The following is a 5732-nucleotide window of genomic DNA, read 5'->3' as shown; positions in this document are numbered from 1 at the left end:
CTGCTCTGACGTTTTCCCCTCTCATTCCCCCTGCTCTAGCGTCCCCCATATCATTCCCCGTGCTCTAGCATTTCTGAGCCCCTAACCCGGAGACATCTGGAACCCTTCTGACCCGTTTTGGTGATGAATCTGCAGGGTTGTGTTACCGTACCAACCGCCGTAAACGAAGACCTTCGGCAACACCGACGCCAACATTTTGCCGCCCCAGTGGGTCACGGCGTGCCGGTCTCTGAGACTGAGCTACTAACGGTAGCGTGGCAACCACCAGCAGGGGGCGGAGTCTCCACGCTGCCTCTGGTTTATGCCCAGAGTACGAGAACGTTAATGAGATATGAGGTTTGGGCACGTTAGTTTAAACGGAGATAAGTTCTTCTACTGGAGCTAAAAACTAGGGAAAGTCAGAAAATGTCACAATCAATTATATAAAATTTTTTTTTTTTTTGGACTCACGATTCAATTCAATATCGATTTTCGATTCAAAAACAACTCTCATTTACAAAAAAAAACAATTCACAGTATGTAAATGTGGTTTTTCCATGTGTGTATGTATGCATGTAAATGTATATTCATGTCCATAACTTTCATAAATAAGTTATTTTTAACATCTTGTTGTGTGTGTGTGTGTGTGTGTGTGTGTGTGTGTGTGTGTGTGTGTGTGTGTGTGTGTGTGTATGTTGTGTGTGATGTCTGTACGCTACTGGCACCTTGAATTTCCCCTTGGGGATCAATAACGTATCTATCTATCCATCATGTGATTGCAGTAGACATACAATAATAATAAATCAAAATTAAATTTTAAAATGTATATTTGGGGAATTTTATGAATCCATTTTGAATCGGCAGAGCTTGATGTGCAATTTGAATGTGAATCGCAGATTTTGGTGCACACCCCTACTAAAAACACATGGGTGCACCGAGATAAAAAAAAAACTTAGAAATCAAAAGGAAGCAATGTAAACGTAGCGGCAGAGCGAGGACTCCTTGTGTCAATATCCCATCATGCAAAGCGGCCATCAATCAATGCACGACACGATCGTTAATCGTTTACCTTTGGAAATGCACGGATCGATGAAAGGGGGATGCCTTGCATTTATTCCTAAAGTGCTGCAGGACAGGGAGGGCGTCGGAGCTGCTGCTGAATATGTAATAATAATAATAATAATAATATTAATAATAATAACATGAATATTAATAATAATAATAATAATAATCACAGTGTCACTGGTGTTGTTCCGGGTGCAAACAGATCATCTGCTAATTCAGAGCTGATGTCACAGCGACAACAAAACCATGTTTAGACTCAAAGCAAACACAGGAACAACTTACAATAACATGAGACTGCAAGTGTGTGTGTGTGTGTGTGTGTGCGTGCGTGCGTGTGTGCGCGTGTGTATGTGCGTGTGTGTGTGTGTGTGCATGTGCGAGCGTAATAAGCTCTGCAGAGTAATTTTCCAACCCCTGTTGATCACACAGTAAGACACAGCCAGCCGCTGTTCCCCCACATGGATTTAGTGTGTGTGTACTGTGTGTGTGTGTGTGTGTGTGTGTGTGTGTGTGTTTTCCCCTGACCAGTGCTCATCAATAGAGAACAAAGGAACTTCTGATGTTCTCTGCGGATCACAACGAGCGTTATTAACAACCATAACAAGCGAGGGTCCGACATCAGAAACCAGTCAAGTGGGAATATGAGCGCTGCAGTTTTCTTTATAATTTTAGCTATAATCTGCACGGATTCAGACGTTTTTGGGATTAGAAGTTACTATTATTAGGATATAGTAGTGATAGTAGTGGGAATCTTCCATAGTTGTAGACTATTTTGCAGCGGTGGAATGTAACTCATTACATTTCCTAATTTTGACGTACATTTGATGTTACTTGATATACTTCTAGTCCACTTAGATTAGATTAATTAGATCAGATCAGATTAGATTGGATTAGATTAGATTAGATTCAACTTTATTGTCGTTACACAGGTACAAGGCTACGAAATGCAGTTCAGGTCTAACCAGAAGTGCAATAGCAGCAGGTGCAGGATATAGACTGGTTCCATAAGTGAAGGACATGGATATGCACTGATTCAAATAGAAATTAATACTATTATTAACAGAATTCTACAGATAGATTTGTCCTATGAATATAATATATAGATAACTAGTATTGTGAACAATATTTACAGCTGGATATGTAATGAATATAATATACAGATGGATATTACTACTAACAGATGTTTTACAGATAGATATATTATTGCCACTCTTCATTCTAACCCCAACCGGCCCATCAGACCCAAGAGCCTGGGTCTGGGTCAGGGTCTGGGTCTGGGTCTGGGCCTGGGTCTGGGTCTGGGCCTGGGTCTGTCTGGGTCTGTGTCAGGGTCTGGGTCTGGGCCTGGGTCTGGGTCTGGGCCTGGGTCTGTCTGGGTCTGGGTCTGGGTCTGGGTCTGGGTCTGTCTGGGTCTGGGCCTGGGTCTGTCTGGGTCTGTGTCAGGGTCTGGGTCTGTCTGGGTCTGGGCCTGGGTCTGTCTGGGTCTGTGTCAGGGTCTGGGTCTGGGTCTAGGTCAGGGTCTGGGCCTGGGTCTGGGTCTGGGCCTGGGCCTGGGTCTGTCTGGGTCTGTGTCAGGGTCTGGGTCTGGGTCTAGGCCTGGGACTGGGTCTGTCCCAGGTTTCTTCCTAAAAGAACTTTTTCCTCTCCACTGTGGCCCTGTTGCTTGCTCTGGAGGAACCTACTAGACCTGATGGGTCCATGTAAGTTCTGGACTGTGGTCTAGACCTGGTCTGTATTCTGTATTACATTTTTAAAGCTTTTTTTATACGTGTCTCACATTCTTTTAAAACACTCTTTTTAAAACTTTTCTTATTTTTTATTTGTCACACACAAGTTCTTATATCAATTATTTTTGTCCTATAAATGCAATTAAATTGACAAAAAACACCCAAATTCATTGGAAGTAGTGCACTGATTATGAGTTAAACATGTGAGGAGCGTTGTTGGGAACCATCCACGATACTTTTTGGGACAATCTGTTTGAAAGAAAAACAGAGTTCTGACATAGCATTGTACGAGTTGGGAGTGAGAACGGGTTTTCGAGTGCTTCTGTCTCAGTCTGTTTGCTCTCATACGCTCTGCTCTTCTTCTTCTTCTTAATAATTAGCTGTTTTTGGGGAAATTTCACATCAATTGACAAGTACAAATGGAATTAGAGTTGTTGCACAGAACCAAAGGTTTTGTATTAATAGTTTATTGTTCCAGATGTCCATTGTTCTGCTCTTCTTAATTATTCGGGGTACTATTTACAGTTCCTCCTGTTTTTTGATGATCTATTCCTTTAACAGTCCGATGTTGAAAGCTGAGCGTTCATTATCTGCTGTGTTTGTTATGTGAATAATATTTTCTCAGCTTCCAGATTTGTTTTACTAGCCTTTCTACTCAACAACTGTCCTGAAAGCTCTCCACCGGGGTTCATCTTGCATTGTTTAGACAGGAATCTAAAGCACCAGGAGGCTTTTATCTCGCGGCTTTTTCAACAAGCGGCCATGACGAGCGAAACGTCGAGCGGTGAACGGAGGGCTGCTCCTGAACGAGCCCCGGAGCTCATTAGCATGTGTGTGTGAGGTGTCGAGTCGTGGGCATGGCAGCGCCTCTCTGCCTCCTGAGTGGAAACACTCCTCGAGCAGGTGAAACCAGCCCATTAGAGGATGAAGAGGGGCGATTACAGGACCCCCCCGACCGGGGAAATGAGCAGTTAGTGCTGTGCTGAGTAGAGGAAGCACGATTATGAGTCTGGGGTTAGTTCAACTGAGGGATGGAGACGGAGCATGCACGAGGATTAAAGCTATCAGGTGTTAGTTAAGAGACAAGAAGACATAGAAACACAAATAATTGAATCTTTTTCTGAACATATGATACATTTATCAGTATCTAATGATTTGTAACTGTTCAAATTAAACACTGTGGATGCAAGGAGGCTTACACTGAATGTTGCTCTGGAGGAGAAGCTAGACCTGTTGGGTCCTTGTAAATCCTGGAGTGTGGTCTATCTGTAAAGTGTCTTGAGATAACTCTTGTTATGAATTGATACTATAAATAAAATTGAAATTGAATTGAAACTGAAAAAAGGACAGAGAGGGAAACATATGCAAAGGCAACTCAGGAAGAGCTAGAGGGAGGAGGGGAAAGTGGAAAAGGAATGAGGAGGGAACAGAGAAATTAAGAGAGAGAGTGAAAGATGATTTCTGGAGAATGCAAACGGTGAAGAGAATGAGCAGATAAGAGAGGAAAGAGAGGGAAGAAGCGGCTGGAACAAAGGGAGAGATGGCGTGTTTTAGAGCGCTGATGAGAAAAGGATGACTAAGCAGATGAAAACATCGTTGAGGCTGTTTTTCATTTAACTCCAGGTGAACTAAACAAAGCTTCTTTTTTTTCTGTATCTCCTACTGTACTGTCTGTCCATCCATGTACCTACATACTTCTATATCATCCATCCATCCACCTACCTATCTACTTAATCAATCAATTAATCAATCAATCAATCACCTAGTTTTCAATCCAAATGGCTCTATTGGCTAGTTTTAATAGCAATTTTTTTGAAAGAAACATTTTGTCCAAATGTTTAGACAGAACACAATAAACAGTGATATGAACATGAACACAACGTTAAGATAGACTTATGTTTTTTAATTAGTTTATATTAATCTATCTATCTGCACACACACACACACGCACACACACACGCACACACAGTTTGACCTTGAACAACTGCGGCAAACGACAAGCTGCCGCCAAAAACCACAACAGAAAAGATTAAGTTAATTTACAACCACCTAATTTTCTCCATCGTTCGGCCTGCGTGTGTGTGTGTGTGTGTGTGTGTGTGTCTGTGTGTGTGTGTGCGTGCACGTGCGTCCGTGGCATAAATTCTTCACAGTGCCGGGACAGTTCAGAGGCGAGGCGCAGGACATCAATTCCAGTTAATTCCCAATTTGTGTCAGAGCAGCAGATGCCGACGAGGGCGCTGATAGGCCTGTTAATATGCTACTCAAACGCCATGTGGGGGGGGGGGGGGGGGGGGGGGGGGGGGGGGGGGGGGGGGGAGATAAGCTGAAGACGGATAGAGAGAGACAGACAAGAGACCCTTGGATATTTGGACATTTTGACGAGTGTCTATGCAACTAGACATGCCACAGGAGGTAACTTTGCTTTACTTATAGGAGCAACCATACAAAGCAAATGGTCACGTTGAGCAATGCAAGAATGAACACGAGAAAGCTGTAAAATCCGATTTAAAAGTCAAGAAATCAACTTTTAAAACTCTTTTGAACTCAGTTAAGAAATACCTATTGATTAGAGAAGGTGAGTATACAGATAACTACATTGGTTGAAGTTTAACAACATATGAATGTGTTTGGCTGTCAGTGTTTCTATTGTTCATCTGAAAGTGATCCTGACAATATCATTCTCCGCTGTCGTCGATTCCACTTTATCTAAACATTAACTTGTGTATTTTGTAATTATTATATGAGTTGTGTTATAAAAATTATAGTGTATGTTTCATTTCTGTCTAATAATTTCCTATTCTAAAACAGACTGAAAACAGACCGAAAACAGACTAAAAACACAGACCGAAAACAGAACAAAAACAGACAAAAAAACAGACTGAAAACAGACTAAAAACACAGACCGAAAACAGACTAAAAACAGACAAAAAACAGACCGAAAACAGACTAAAAACACAG

At 42.1% G+C, this 5732-nt stretch overlaps 1 protein-coding gene across 1 annotated transcript in view; it reads right to left on the bottom strand.

The window, feature by feature from the left end:
- akap6 (A kinase (PRKA) anchor protein 6) overlaps window positions 1–5732 on the bottom strand; it is a 158542-nt gene that overhangs the window by 37963 nt on the left and 114847 nt on the right. The gene's annotated exons all lie outside the window — the stretch shown is intronic.

This window comes from Etheostoma cragini, chromosome 20 (assembly GCF_013103735.1).
Source record: "Etheostoma cragini isolate CJK2018 chromosome 20, CSU_Ecrag_1.0, whole genome shotgun sequence".
NCBI classification, from domain to species: domain Eukaryota; kingdom Metazoa; phylum Chordata; class Actinopteri; order Perciformes; family Percidae; genus Etheostoma; species Etheostoma cragini.
The sequence above is the reverse complement of the archived record's forward strand: the minus strand, read 5'-3'. Positions and strand labels throughout refer to the sequence as shown.